This window comes from Paramormyrops kingsleyae, chromosome 21 (assembly GCF_048594095.1).
Source record: "Paramormyrops kingsleyae isolate MSU_618 chromosome 21, PKINGS_0.4, whole genome shotgun sequence".
Lineage (NCBI taxonomy): Eukaryota > Metazoa > Chordata > Actinopteri > Osteoglossiformes > Mormyridae > Paramormyrops > Paramormyrops kingsleyae.
Genome location: NC_132817.1, coordinates 17704589 through 17719639, shown reverse-complemented (window position 1 = coordinate 17719639; position 15051 = coordinate 17704589). Strand labels below are relative to the sequence as shown.

The 15051-nt window shown below is 41.1% G+C and overlaps 1 long non-coding RNA gene across 3 annotated transcripts in view; it reads right to left on the bottom strand.

Annotated features, from left to right (window-relative positions):
- The window catches only part of LOC111853569 (uncharacterized), a 77047-nt gene that overhangs the window by 50665 nt on the left and 11331 nt on the right, over positions 1–15051 (bottom strand). For all 3 annotated transcript variants that reach the window (XR_011984508.1, XR_002840482.2, XR_002840483.2), the window contains exons 2-4: positions 7256–7379; positions 4485–4668; positions 3540–3645 (exon numbers count right to left, since the gene is read on the bottom strand). This is a non-coding gene — a long non-coding RNA (uncharacterized lncRNA). The remainder of the gene's footprint in view (positions 1–3539; positions 3646–4484; positions 4669–7255; positions 7380–15051) is intronic.

The following is a 15051-nucleotide window of genomic DNA, read 5'->3' as shown; positions in this document are numbered from 1 at the left end:
TGAAATCTTTAAAAGTTGACTCGGTAAAAATAAGCGTGTTTATCTGACTGGGGATAAAAGAGAATGGCATATGGGTGTTCATTTGCAGAAATAAACAAACGGCAACTTTGCTCAGGATTGCTGAGAATTTTCCTCCTCCACAATAAAGTCAAACCACACTCGTGATAAAGAAAAGCTCCACTTCGATGGTAAAAACAAAAAAATCGGAGCAGTTTAGAATGTTGTTGAAGTAACATGATTCATTTTAAAGAGTGAACCGTAGACCTGCCATCAAGATCTTCAAAAATCTTATTCCAGTCCTATATTCTGACTGCAGTGATTCTTGACAAACTCGGGTGTTTTAAACAGGACTGAGTGAAACCTTTAGCACCTCATCTTTGCTGGCTTTTGTAAAAATGTGATTTGAGCCACATACCATTTCCATTTCTGGCAGCCTGATTCTTCCACCACAGAAAGGTTAACCGCGAAGGTGTCAGAGAGCAGTTTTTGGAGAAACAGTAACCAGTACAGCATCTTCTGCGTCCACGCAGCCCAGAAATAACTGTCATTCCAGATTCAGTTTCTTAAATGCAAATGCACAGGGTGTGTGAAATATCCTTAAAAGTGCTGTCACAAACAGGAATTAATCACCAAACGATCTGGGATCTCGGTGGGTAGGGAGGGGGGGGGGGGCGCTTCAGCAATATTTTTTCACATCTTTCCTTTCTGACACAACTCAAGGAAGAACTTGTATTGTGACGATTCACATTTGCACATTTCCTGACAAGAAAGGCACTTTCTTTGCTGCAAGACCACCCCCCCCCCCCCACACACACACACAGACCTTAGGTTTACACCTGAATCAACCCACATTGTCACTAAAAACAGTTAATTCCTTTTGGAATGGCCTATTTTTGCATAGTTGGCTGACGCTTTGTAGGGTGGCATATTTTACATATTTAAAGCATGTTAGCAATTCATTACGGAACAAAAACTATTTTTTGCTTGTTCATTATTGTTCTGTCTCGTTTTTTTTTCTCCCGCGGAGGTCAATGGTTTTCAGGAGGCACAAAATAATCAGTAATAATCGTTGAGCCAATTGCACAGAAACTTGATTCATATAATGGATAGTTTTCGTTTTACGTGTTACTTATATGGAAGTTTTTGTTTGTTTCCCTTCACAGCATAGTAGCTCTGTAGGTTTCTCTCTGCCAGGGTTGAGGGTTTGAGTGCCGTACTGGAATGTGTGTGTGGAGTTAGCATGCCCTCCTGTCAGGATCGGTCCCTGTCTTCTCCTATTAAATCTATTGTTTCTCTGCTTGGCCAGCAGGTGTCACTGGCCATCCTGTTCTTTCCTATGTTTAGTACCTGTCACAGTGCCTGGTGTCTTCCCCTGTTCCCTGGGCCGCTGCATAGCTGAATGGGCTGTGCTCTTCTAACGTTATGAGTTCAAGGCTGGCCATGCTGGCCATTTTGAGTTTTGTTTCCCCTTTATTAATTATGTTGTGCTAATCTTATTCAGCATTGGTCCTTTCTCGCATTTTAGTTCCTGGTTGCCGCTGTTTCTTCAGTATTAGTATTTTCTGGTATCTTTAGTCTTTAGTGTCTTATGATTGTTAATGACCCTCACCTGTTCCTTGTTGCCCCTTAGCCATAGTGTCTGACTAACTGGCTACAGCTCACACCTGCCCCTTTTCAGACCTTGTCATCTCTGTAAATGTCGTGCCTGTCCACACCCTTTTTCTCAGCCGGTTATTGCATTGACTTCCGTTTCTTGACTGCACCTCAGTCTCCCGCTTGCTCCCAGATGTCGTGGCTGCTGTTAGTGTTGTAGATGTTTCTTCTGCATGTCCCTGCATGTAGGTATAGCCCCTATCTGTAGCCCATCTCCTGTGTTTCACTCCTTGGGGTCCCTTCTGTTTCTTGCTGCTGTTTCTATTCGCTAAAGTTTCCTCATTTTCTATAAGCTGCTCTGTGGATCGCCACACCTTCACCGTGCCCAGCTGTAGCACCTCCTGTGTTATACACGATTCCAGGTCCTCTAGTTTCCTTTTGCCATCCAAATATGTGAATTTAGACTGACTGGCACCTCTAAGTTGTTCTGAGTGTGTGTGTCTATATGCCCTGTGATGGATGGATATCCCCTCCAGGCTGGACCGCATCATTGTGCCCAATGCTGCCTGGGATAGACTCCAGGTCCCGCTAAACCTGTCCACAGGAGGCAGATGGATAGATTTTCCCACCTTGTATCCAAATGGTTTTCTAACACAAACAGCTCAAGTTCATCCACAATACAGGTATAGAGGGAGACAAATGTATTATGAATGGAAATGAGACGGCATTTGTATATAATGCATAAAAAAATGCAATTATCTCTGAAATGAAACCCATTTGTCAGAGGAGTTTACAGTTGTTTTAATTTTTGTCCCACTTTATAAATACTGACTTTTGCGATGAGTCCTGGGTTTATAATATCTCTGCAATCTCATTAGAGTCAAGAAGAAGAGCTCTGCTGTAATTTTATATACCCATTCTCGCAGCCATGCGCATATGCCTGTGTAAGTCCTAGGTCAGCCTCGGGCGATTATTTTCTGTTGAGGGCCAAATCTGACCTTCACCTTGTCGGCGGGGGCCACTATTTAATGGTTCATTTCACTTCCCATGAAAGCTACACTGAAAGATGTGTGTTAGATTTTACTTTTACAAAAACATGCAGAAATCAATAGGACTACTGCATTTTCATGTTTAATTTTATTGCTATTTCAAAGGCAGATTTAGGGTCAAAACTCGTTCATCTTCATAGATTCGAACATAAAAGCGTACATGTATTTTGCATGTGCCGGTAAATACAGCCCTGTGGGCTGACTTTGGCTTGTGTCGGTCCAGAACAGTTACCCAGCCAAAACGTAATTTGTGGCAGGCAGGCAGGCAGGCCCTACACTGATCCTCCAAACTTAATGGAAATATCGGTGGGGCATTTCCAGTAACTGGCCACAATGTTTAAAGAGCAGTTTGGTTTAATTATAAGCAACACATTAAACGTCGGAAAGCACGGCACTGAAGGTAAAACTTCAGAAAAGATGCTCTAATCTTAGTCAGTACAACACCGTTTCTCTCTGTTAACAGCGAACTGTGTGACTGATTAGTCCACCAAAAAAAAACACATTAGTCCAGGCATGTCTTGGCAAACACCCAAATGTGCAAAACATTACAATGTCAGGTTATAAAATGAAACCAACATCCATCCATCAATCTGTGGGGGCCTAGTGAGCCTGGAGCCCATCCCAGGAAGCACAAGGCAGGGGCCACTCTGGAGATGGTTCTAGTCTATTACAGGGCTCAGTAAGTCAGGCTGCTGTAGGCAGAAGGTTGCTGGTTCAAATCCCGCCATTGGCAGAGTGATTTCACCATTGGGCCCATGAAGCTTCCCCTTAACCCTTATCGCTCCAGGGACTGTCTGACCCTGCTTTCTCAAATATATGTCGCTTTAAGTAAAAGCATCTGCTAAATAAATAAATGTACAATGTAAATGAGCAATTCAAAGACATCAGTTCACTTACCCATCTATTTGGATTGCAGAAATCACAGAGCAGGAATGATAGCCGCAACCCTGAGGATATCTGGCAATAGTATTGACCACTGAGCCTCTGCTGTTAAAAAGTCCAGCTGTAAGAATAAATTAAAAATGAAAGTGCCTTAATTACCAACACTAGTTAACTGGATGCCTGTAGTCCAGACAAGCAGGTGAACAAATATCAGCCTTTGACAGCAAACATGTTACTGTTACAGAAGATTTTTTCCCCCAATTGCACCATCATGCATTATGAATTGTGGCATAGTCAAGAATCAATATTTTTAGATGTTAACAAAAAAAAAATCAATGTACATTACTTTTTATTTTAGCTTTTTAATCTTTATTCAGAAGGAACTGGTCAGGTATGAACTATATACAGTCATCTACAAGAACAAAAATGGAAGTATTCAAATATTTAGTTATGGTACATGCAAAAGACAGTCAATATCATAAAACAGCATTCCTGTCACCAGTTTTTGGAACAAATTAATTTTTCACAAGTCTGATTATTTCCTTTTGACAACAGGTGCTGTATCATGCGAAATGTTCTAATTGCATCCAGTTGTTTTGATTTTTTTTATAAAAATTTCTTTCTTTGATTTCTGCAGTATGTGCAAAGTGCCGGGTGCAGCTGCACACCCGACTAGGCTAACCAATCAGCAATCAGCACCCCTCACCCCAAGACCGATGACAGACATCTTCTGCCTGAACTTGAATTGAATTGAATCAAATTGAATTCAGGGTAAGGAATCTTTGATAAAATCATCTAAGAAAATAAATGTTGGGAAAGAAAAATAAACACACTATTTCTACCTCATTCTGCTAATATTCTGTCAATCCAATAAGCTGTTAAATAGACTTATGAACATACACAGTTCCTCAAAACTGAAAAATCTACATAACAAAAGACAGACTAGCTGCTTCGACTTACAGAATAATCATATTCGTATATTATGGGCTAGAAGGACAGTTGAAACTGAAGCCTCGTATCGTAAGTAATGCGTTGAGTGCTCAGCCACATTTTCCAGTGAAATAGATTTTGTTCACTGCAGCCTGCTGCGGTGGGTCTGTCGTATTGTCATGACAAACACCGGCCTGCAGGTGGCAGTGTTAATCTGCAGAAACCAAAAGACCGTCAATAGGCAACGCTATATATCGGTTTCAGTTCCATCAGTACTTTAATAAACTTTAAAAAAAAAATAAAAAATATATATATAGGGTATATGAAGTATTGAAAGCAAATTTCACCTGAATATTTATCGTTCACAGTGGACAAGTAATAGCTGCATGCATTTTATACTGGTATGCGAACAGATAAAGCAATCCTTTCATGAACTATCAAAATTTATCTCCTACCTTTTTGGTGGTGTTCTCGGTAAATTAATTAGACTACAGAATAAAATTAAGTGCTTAATAATTCTTATTTCGTATGACCATACTTTAAGGTTTTGGCTAAAGTAGCACTATCCTAAAGACACTTTCTGGTGAGGAATTCAGATGAATTCGGAATGATGTATGCAAATATGAAGGGGAAATTCAAAAATAAGGGACAAACAAATTACAGAGCAATGCCGCTTACCCCTGCTGTTTCCTGCGTTTTTATCTGCAAAAGACGTGACGCGAGTTATGAGGCTTATTTTTAAATGAGACTCGGGCTCTTTCGTCTCAACTCTCACTATGCTGCAGCAGCACGGCAGCATGGCGGTTGCTTACAGATTTAAAAATTAATTAGCGTAACACGAAACGTCTTATCAAAGTCGAAAATGATGGTTCACATGAAAGGCATCCCAAGGCAAGGTACCGCGCAGCGCGGCTCGCCTATGGATGCATCCTGAATGTAAACGGCGGCTGGCCCGCCCGCAGCGACCTTATGATTTATGTCACTTCCATAACAATACCGCCCCCGATCCCCAGTACCCAAAATAAATAATCAAAATAATAAATATAGGCTATAGATGGGCATATATAGGTGTCTTTGCCTAATAGGCAAGCGCATGCTGGAATATTTACAGCGGTTCGTTTTCACTCATAGTCATACGCATGAAAAGCGTATCTCGTCTACTGTTTATAACACCAGTCAGCTGCCGGCTTTATTCCGCTTTGATAAGCAACAGACTTTTTTCTTTTCTTTTTTCCCTTCTTTTTCTGAAAATTTGGCGAGTGGGGACATCGCAGTAGAGTCTGGGCGGAGTGGTTACTCCTGAAAACTCCGACATGTCCAGCTGCTGTGTGTAATCCCACGGGGAGCTTAAGCGGCACTTACAAATGGGGAGGGTTATCGGGGTGCCTTTCCGGAGCCAGTTTTCCCACTTTTGCGCGTTTCCTTTTTTACTAAATCTGGGGGAAAATGTTTATCTATGTCAGAAGAGCAGGTCAACCCTGCCAAGGACTAAACCTTCAACGCCGCACCGGGCTGCAGCGTCCGTGCACCGACGGAAACCAGCCCCAGAAATTCTTGTTTGTCGGATTTCGAGGTATTCAAGGATCAGTAAGCAAATAGAAAGGAATAGTGCATATCGACGGACCCAAGTCCAAAACGCTTTATTTATCATATATTCATAGAAACTACCAACATTGCCTGCTTGCCAATATTCACAATACCAAAGGACTGACCTGCGTTTTGCTAATGCAGTTTTGCTTAGGAAAAGGACAGACATTCAGACCTGTTCTGCCTTTGTTTTAAATCAATGATTTAATGGCTACAATTCACTGCTGCACAGTCCTTTTGTGTCCATTAGTAATATCAATGTATGATGTGCTGAATTTCCGGGGGAGGGGGGGGCGATGACACCATGTGAAAAAGAGTTTGACTTTGAAGTTACTAAATCTGATTACAAATGTAGCTACAAAGGTAAGTCAAATGAGGCTGAATCCCAATTAGCAGTTTGTCTATAAAAGGTTGGACAATCAGCACTTTCATATGAAGTGTTGGGGGGGAAGTTACAAATGTACAGGTGGAATTACAGACAGATGGAAAGTTCAGGTTCAGAAAGTACACATCTAGACCAAGGCTTTGTTTTAAGCAGCTAGTTGAGTACTCTGACTGTGACTTTTTATACTCAACCGGTTGGTTGAAACAAAACCTTGATCTGGATTTGTACTTTCTGTACCTGAATTTCTCACCTGTCATTAATGGAGGTGTTTGGTGATGAGGCCTGAGGTTCAATATTAAGTGTTGATGATGTGGCATGAACAGTGTTCGAATAGGAAAACTTTGACTGAAATGTATTGAAGTCAATGGGAGAGAACTAGTGATGAAAGAAGAGTGCGGGTTACTTTTGAGAGTAACTTCCCCAACACTGTTCATATGTGAGTTTTCACAGCAACATGAGGCAGCTGATGGTGTTTGAATAAGGCAGAGAGTCGTGCCTGAATTTCCAGTCCATCAGTCACAAAAAGTGCTAAATTATTTCATGTGTCATGGGGAACAATCTCAAAATCCATGCCTGCTTGTGCCAAAAACATTTTAACTGTATTAGCAAAGCAGTACAGTGTTCAGAAATGAAAAGTGACCAATAGGGATTTAAGTACCCTGAATGGGATAGTTATTCAACACAACAAAAGTGATGGAGAGCTGGAATTTATGGCAGGACTGCTGTTTGGAAACTGCTTGTATCCAAGGCTAAAGCGCAAAGACACAAAACATAATGCAAGGTGTACAAAATGAGGACCCATGAGTAATGGGAAAAAAAAAAGTCTTACAATCTGATGAGTCACCTTCCATCCTTTTTCTGTATCTGTGCTGGTTTCTGTTTTAAAGGAAGCCATGGGATACCTGAAGCCATCTCCGTAGGGCCGTTAGGTCCAGCGATTGCTCTGCTTGATTCTGCAACGGTTACAGAAAGTGATGTTATTTAATAGGACCAGGTAACACCCTATGGTGGAAATGTGGTTCCCTCTTGATGCTCCCAGATCCCAGATGATAATGTCCCCTTTCGATCAGCTGAATGGCTTCAAAAGTGGTTTCACGAACACAAGGTTGAATTCAGTTTCAAACCTTCCATGGCTTCTAGTAAAGATTACTGAACCTTTACGGGAAGCTGTGAAGTAGACGTTCATTTCCACCTCCTTCATCACTCAAAGAACCAGAGGCTTTTCTTCATGAAAAATGGTCCTGTATCCCACTATGAACAGATCGAGACTTGGATGACATCATTCCAAGCAGGATTAAAGATACTCTGAAGGCAAAGGCCCCTTTATATCCCTTTTGTCCACTGGCTGTAAATTATAAATATATGATACAATACTTATATGTGTTTTTCATTTCACTATTCTTAACCACAAGGATTACACCGACTCCTTCTGAAAAACAATGACTCTTCTGTGAGTTAGATGCAAATGTATGACCACATTTTATATTTGTATAGTATACAGCTGCTACACATACACAGTGAGTGTTGAGCATTTTACATCTAGAACTACAAATCCAGACCAAGGTTTTGTTTCTACCAACCAACTGAGTACTCCGTGATTGTGACTCTACACTCAAAAATCTTCATCTGGATCTGTAGCTTCTGGACCTGAAATGCCCAACACTGTACACAGTGTACAGAACTTCTGGAGGCAGCTGGTGTTGGACTTAGAGGTGAAGGGAGGGTTTTTATGCATGAAAAACAGGGGAGTTCGTACAGTGCGCTTGTAGGTATTGGTTGGGGGAAGACAGACATGGGCGCTAGCGGGGAGTGCTATATAAAGATGTCACTGTTATCTTCGGAGACCTTTTGAACTGACATCTGGGGAGCAATTTGCTCACACTGCCCATCAGCTGGCTGAAAAGAGAGAGAGGGAGATAAAAGGCAGCTTCCCATAGCCCTGCCTGCGCGAGCAAGGGACTTCGAATCAGAAGTCGATACCAACTTCGCTTCAAAACACTAACGGCGGAGGAGTTAGACGAGGGGAAATGCTGGCGACTGTGTGGTGCTGAAAAGCAGATGTGGATCCTCCCCCCCGATTTTCTGAGGAGAGCAGTTTTTAGCAAATTAGTCATTCGGTGTGCACGTAAACTCTTGGGACTCAGCAGTTGTGTTCTTGCAGCTAAACATATGTTATAAATACACATTATTAGTAAAAGAATACTTCTTGTCTAATCATAATGTGTGGGATTGTTTTATAGAATAAACACCTGTTGTGTAACTGAATACCATTTATTCTTTTTTTTTTTTTTTTTACTTTAAAACCTGGAGAGAAAAATAGGTCACGCAGCTGCTGGCTGTTAAGTCCATAGATGACAGATGGGGGCGCTGTTGAGGGTCCTCATTCTGGCTCTTAAGGGATTTCAGAAGTGCCCTGTTGTCCATGCAAAAGTAGCAGGGTAGGCTGTTTGAATTCGGCGTTGGAAGCGCTCAAGAAATTGTGGGACACTCCCTGACTAATGACTTACACTGATTGGATGTTTTTTTTTTTCTATTTCCAATTAAAGTGACCAGACACATTCAACATGACAATAAATGCAGGGGAGTGTGTACAAACTGAGTGGACTTTTTTAAGCAGTGGGAGATGAAGTGACACCTTCAGACATTTTTCTTGCACATGAAGATAAAATTTGTCTTTAAAAAATCATTACAAAATCTTTTAGATTAGATTATTTCCTTCTTATTAAATCAATGGTATGATGCTTGCAGTTCCTGGATATTTTGGATTACACATGCGTTGTTTGTCTTTGACCTCTTCATCATAGTCTATCCCTTGATAATCAATAATTTTGATGCACGGCGGTTAAAACGGGCCTCTGGTCTCATTTTGGTGATGAATCTCGCAAGTTGTACGGCAACAGCTCATCAAGAGCCGTCACTGACGACTGCAGTGCTGCCCCCCCCCCCCCCCCCCCCAAAAACCTACAATCACAACCATTCATCACTGTTTGGGCCGCGGGTTCCCGCCCCCCTCCCCGTTTGATTGGCAGGGACATTAGCTGGATGGATCTGGTTGAAGGAAAGGCCTGGGTGGGATTGGCTCACAGTGGGCTCCCATGGAAGCTACCTGAGCTGAAACATCCTGCAGATGCAGACTCAGTGAATCATGGCTACATTCAGGCGGCTCGCTGTGTGTGCGGCAGCTGCTCTGTTCTCCTGGTTAACAAGCAAATCTGGCATTTGAAATTCAATTTGACTTGGAAAATTAAGCCAGTGAGACACTACGACAAAACAATAATACCAGAAAACAAAAGAATCGTGCCGTGTGTCTATGTTGTTCCCATTTCTTCTATTCTGTCCAATTCTTGACAATTTAAAGGCTCACTGAAATACACCGTCGTATTTATTTAAAAATTCCTACTTTTTAAAATCTCAAATCAACTTATGCTATGCAAAGAGTGCCGGACTGAAAAACGGGAAGCAGGTATTTTTTAGAGTATTTTTAGAGACAAGACTTACACTGCAGTACCTGAACATTTCAACGCTAGACCCTCATTTAGAAAGCGTGAACACAATCCGTCTCGTTTGTCACACCTAGTCAATTCATTTAAACTATTTAAAAACCTGTTTATATTTGGGATTTACCCCCCCAGCTGTTAATAAATCCTATTTTTAGTATATCACATGGTTTTCATGACAAAATGGTTTTACCTATTGGCATTTTCAAACAATGCTTCCTCAATTTCAATGCATATATGAAAAGGTTAGCCAGCAATCAGTGTTTACTTGCTGCCATTTTTTGAGTGGGATGGGGGGGGGGGGGCATTTAATATTGCGAAAAGCACAGGATCCTCCAGGTGTACACAGCATGTTTTTATTCATGAAACCTTTCAGGTGTACCTACAGTGTGTAACTACACTACAGGCTAATATTCATGCAGATTCTCTCTGTGTCTTGGACGGTAACTGATGGTAAATCCGATGGTGTGTGTAATTTCAATGATTTCCCCTTATTTGTGCAGGTTTTCTCTGAGCAGTCCAACAACACAAGGTTAGATTAACTGGCGTTCCTAAATTGTTTATAGTGTCTCACTGTGAGTATGAATGGATGCCCTATGATAGAAAGGCATTCCATCTTGGGTATCACCTTCCTTGTCCCTATGCATGCTGGGATAGTTTCACAGTGACCCTGTACTGAATAAGTGATATGATGAAACACCATGTGTAATCGTCAAATCTTGCAGACAAGGTAGCTTACCAACCCTCCATAATTTGCAAATGGTCTTTGGTATTTCTTAAAACTGATGTGCATTTCAAACATTTGCATTTTAAATACTTTTTGTGGCGTTCAGTTCATAGCCATACCCCTAGTCTGTCTCGAGCTAAGAACGGCTCTTTCATCTGGATTCAGAACCATGGAAATTATGATTCTGAACCAATAATTTTAGGCCCTGAATTGTTACAAAAACCTAAATAAGAAAAAGGATTGAATGCCATTTGTATTTTGAACAAAAGAGACAGAATACCACCTCAAAAAGTAAATATCACAGACATGGTGTTATTGAATTGTGAACTGCCAAATATCCTTAATTGTAATTTATTTCTGTGAATTTTCTGCTAAGAATTGTACCCAAAACAAATTATAGACATTCAGCCATAAATACAGTGAAACTGTATAAATCATAGAAGCAATTCAGCCAAATAACAAGGTGTGAGTCAACTAAACATCAGGTTTAGAAGATTGACTTGTAGGCCATTACAGTCTAAATGGCTATCTATCTATCTATCTATCTATCTATCTATCTATCTATCTATCTATCTATATATCTATCTATCTATCTATCTATCTATCTATATATCTATCTATCTATCTATCTATCTATCTATCTATCTAAAAAGTATTTCATCAATTAAACTGCTTTTCCTTAGTCAAATGTACCACACCGACATGAAAAAAATGGAAGCTTTTAAAATGCTCAAGTAACACCATACAACGATAAATGGTATTTTAAAAGTGAAAAGTCACCAAGAAGCATGGCGGAAGATCAGCTCGGCCTCTGAATGGAAGCCCATCTGATACGTCACCTCCTGCATACGCCCTGTTCAAGAAAGTGTGCTGATTGGCAACTTGATGCATCCTTTATGGTTAATAAGATCAAATAAGAATCACCCAAATGCACAATCGCACTTTAACGAGCCAAAAAGCAACAGCCTTTACTGGAGGCTACTCATTAAAGGCGGCCTCTTTAACTTCCAAGTGTACCAAAAACATATAATATGCAAGTACCCGGTAGATATATATGAACATATATGAACATCATTCAAGCCTGTCAAGGTGTAAACCTTGAAGAGTACACTACGTTGCATCTTATGTGACATATAACTTTTAAGTTTTCATTGTACCTTATCAGGTAATTATAGTAATTGCACAATTTTGGAGCAGGATGTTGCTGACAGACTTTCCCGATTTAAAGGCCTGGTGTTATACCTTGTGAGTCTACGGAGGACTAAACCCATCATTATGTAAACTTAACACAGCGCTGAGCTCTAATACCAGCTGGCAAGTACAGAGAGGTAAGGACCCCAATAATTACTGGTGCATCCCTGGGGGGTGTTCCAGGTTGTCTCATATATGGAAAACAAACATCAATAATAATCAAGCTAAGAATTAGAATTTAGTGATCAGTGGTCATTGTCAACACACCACAGCACACAGTGCACAACAACGAAATGTGTCCTCTGCATTTGACCCATATGTGACTTTCGTGACATAGCAGGGGGCAGCTAATTCAGCGCCCGGGGAGCAGTGCTTGGGGACAGTACCTTGCTCAGGGTACCTCAGTGGTGACTTGCTGGTGGGGGATTCGAACCTGCAATCTTTCAATTACAAGTGCACTACCCTAACCATCAAGCCACCACTGCCCAGTAAGTAAGTAAGTAACTTGAAAGGGATTTTTCAGGTCATAATATCTGGGGTTAGACTGAAAGACATGGATTGAAATTAGGCCTGAAACCAATAACATTCATTGACTTTACCTCTCCTAGTGAGGGTCAGAGGGAACAAGATGAATGAACGACAGTCACTTTCTTCTGCTACAATGTTCTCCTACCTGGAAGCATGACTGACACTTCTAACTTGCCAACAGCAGAAACACAGTAGTTTTCTTTGACAGCACTTGGCAGGGCTGAGGACCAAACAGTGGCTTAATAGAATAATTAATGAATAATGTAGCATTTCTGGGAAATGTCAGCACACATATAAAAACGCATGCAGAAACTCATGTGTATGGCACTGTGATATATAATCCGTATAACATATATTTTGGGGGGGAAAAAATACTGTCAGGCGGGTTATTTAGTAAAATAGTTAGTGAAATAATAGGTAGGTCATTCAGCTAAATAAATTCTAAATCTCATCACGCTTGTTAAGCATATTGGACAGAATTCTCAAATGTTATTGCCCACTGTAGGTACAACAGGTTGTACTTAGACATACAATTAATATTTAATCTGAACAAACCTGACAGTAGCATTTCCCACACAAATACTCCAACAGGGTTACTCTCCCCAGCGACCAGCTGGCCTCACTGCGGTCCCCAGCTAGCCCTGCAGAGCCTCTGGGGGGGGGGGGGAGCGACTCTGAACCAATTACCAGGCTAAAACCACCCTCGCACCTGCATCCTCCTAACGACGGCGCTGCCCAGCCTCCTTAATCATCTCCTCAGCATACGTCTGGCCCTCCCCCCCAAAAACACATCAGGAAATCTGCACGGCGTCCAGAAAAACTGGCGTGCAAAACAAAATACTGAAAACATTCAGGTAGGGAGAGTTCCCATCCTGGCCTGTCCTCTCTGCTGTCTGATCTTGTCGTACGAAGATGATACAAGGACACACAGTTACTGTAAGTACTATATTCATGGTTAAAGTAATATCTACAGTTTCCACTGGATAAAATAATGTCAACTATTTTCACTGGTAAAATCAGTACCCCTTCAGAAATAACTGTTTTATTATAAAGCAAAGACAAATATACACAACTGTGTGAATCTTTCAATTATTTCTGTTTTGTGTATGTGGCTCAGCGGGTCAGAGTGCTGTGCCTCTGATCAAAAGGATGCTGTTTCAAATCCCACGCTCAGCAAAGTCATTACTGTTGGACCATTGAGCAAGACCCTTAGCCCCCAATTCCTCCAGTGACTGGCTGCGATCTCAAAAATGTAGATTAATTAAACGTAGATACAGTAGTTTGCTGTGAAGGTGGATCTGGAAGGATTGTGGTGTTTACTAAACATAGTATGATGAAATAGTTTACACACCAGTGACACAGTGTACATATTTATATAAAGATATGTCTTTGTAAGGGAGTGATATTGGCACAGGACATGCATCAAGAAATGCATCGTGTTCACTGGTCTTTAACTTGGATATCAAGTGAGGTAAATGTTCCATACCCCCCCCACCCATCCGCCCCAACAAACTGTATTGCCATGGTGAGAGTCTTACACGACTGATGTTTAAATGTAATTCAGTCATGCAGTTATGCGCATGCGGTCAGGCATTCTACATGCAATCTTCTGAGCAATGAAGATGAAATGGATTTTTACTCCCTCCCCAATATAAATAGCACATATCTTCATAGAGTCATAAAAAAAGAAACCCTAGCTTATTGTTTTTCTGAGTTTTGGAGTAATTCATGTTTTAAAATAAACTTCCCTGGAAGCCACACAACTTTAACTGATTACACGTTTCATTTAATTACCAAATTTACCGCACGGCTCTCGAATTCAATGATTGTGCAAAAGAAATAAGTTTGCTTATTTTTGGCAAAGATAATGCTTTCTGCTGTGATCACTGAGGCAGTTTTACAGGGTAAAAAGGCATGAGAGTAGTTTTAATTTCATCAATCATTGAGATTTACTGCAATGCATACTGCTGGTACTCTGACAGCAGAGGGAGACAGCGTCGTCCCAAAGCAGACCCACGATGCTCTTGTGGGAACAAGATGGTGCTTGTTCATATCCTGCTCATATCCAAGCTAAAGTTCACGTGTTGTTCATAATTAAAGATCAATTTTTCAAACCTCACTCAGTCCATCTTAGAGTCAGGAGACAATCAGGAAAAAAGATACGACAAGAATTGTGATACATGTCAATCAAGGCAGAAAAGGTACGTGTAAAAACTAAACGTGCGAGGTTTAGTTTGTCTCTTCGAAAGAGCAACTTGCATGAACAATTTTATTAATAGCTCACACACAAACTTTCATCAGATCCCACTTTCATCTCCACCTTTTCCCATGTTTAAAATGAACCGCTAATATCCAGAACTCACTAGCCCATTTTTCTTTTTGTTTCTGAGATGAGGCCAACAACTCAGCTCATCGAAGTTCTACTTACACAAAAATGTTCTGAGGGCAGAAGGAAAAATGATTGGTTCAGAGAGGTAACCAGTCAGATTGTAGAAGAGGTGGGTCCAAGCAACTAGAGGAGGCCGGACCAACCAATCAGATGTCTTAGACCTGACCCCTGGGCCACCATGTACTTTAAGTCTAACAGAACGGGCAGGACCCTCTTCCGTCCTGCCATGTCTTTGTAGCTGAGTCAAGACCAGCAGCCCCCACCTGCACCCATGGCACGTCCTGGCAGTCGCG